The sequence below is a fragment of the Poromitra crassiceps genome, assembly GCF_964638095.1.
Source record: "Poromitra crassiceps genome assembly, contig: HAP1_SCAFFOLD_356, whole genome shotgun sequence".
In the NCBI taxonomy this organism is placed as follows: domain Eukaryota; kingdom Metazoa; phylum Chordata; class Actinopteri; order Beryciformes; family Melamphaidae; genus Poromitra; species Poromitra crassiceps.
Genome location: NW_028152048.1, coordinates 192,501 through 193,568, shown reverse-complemented (window position 1 = coordinate 193,568; position 1,068 = coordinate 192,501).

Genomic DNA, 1,068 nt, shown 5'->3' with positions numbered 1-1,068 from the left:
GCACACAGAGTACATAATTCATCAAATCATTCTTAGTTGTGACAGGAAAGAAGTTTGCAAACGACAAATACAATTTAATATCACATCAAAATATTTCGCAACAAGATCAGATTCCCCCTTTACAAAGTCTAAATCCTGAATGTGTTGTATATGCTGTTTGCTCTGGCAAGTACAAAAAGTACAAAACTTGCATACTTACATTTACTATTAATATTATAGACTGATAAGTAGTATCCAAGATCAAGCAAAAAGCTACTGTATCGGATAGAATTCTGTGACAGAAAACTGTTTCCTGAACAATATAATAATTGTAATTGAGAATTTACTGTCAAATGTACAGTCTTGTCAACTAGTTGATCTGTTAGGTGTTGCACAATGCGAGATACAGAGCATGACCTTTGACCCTTTACAGTTTGGTCCCATTGTTAGATCGGGGTCATTTGTAGGGTGCGGACTTGGCTAAACTCCCATCAGTGAAATGTTATTTATTGTAACACAAACTACTGTCACTATAATCCAGACCAAACATGAGACAAAACAACATGCTTTCTGACATTCTAATGTAATGCAGAATATATATTAAGTTACTACAGTAGTTTATCAGGTAGCCTATTCATAATGAGCACAGGTCTAAGGCACAAATCGACGTGTGATTTCTCCTTCATACTTCAAAAAAATCTTCAATTCACCGTTAAACAGTCGCTTCTACTAGATATAAGCAGTGTTGGGAAAGTTACTGAAAATTGGTAATTAGTTACAGTTACTAGTTACTTCTCTCAAAAGGTAATTTAATTACTTTAAAGTTACCAGTTACTTCAAAGTAATTAGTTACTAGGGAAAGTAACTTTTGCGTTACTTTTAAAAGTCTGCTTCGATTGTGCACACATTATGTTAGTGTTGCTGTGCCACAGTGTGGCATTGAACCTTCGCTTATTGGGGAGGCTTATAGCCTATCAAGGTCATTAGCCTCTGGGGCTCTGGCTGCAGCTCTCTCCCCGGACTAGGTCTGAGGATCAGAAACTGGGTAATCCTCTGAAGTTGTCCGTTATTTTCATGTCCTAAAGTAAC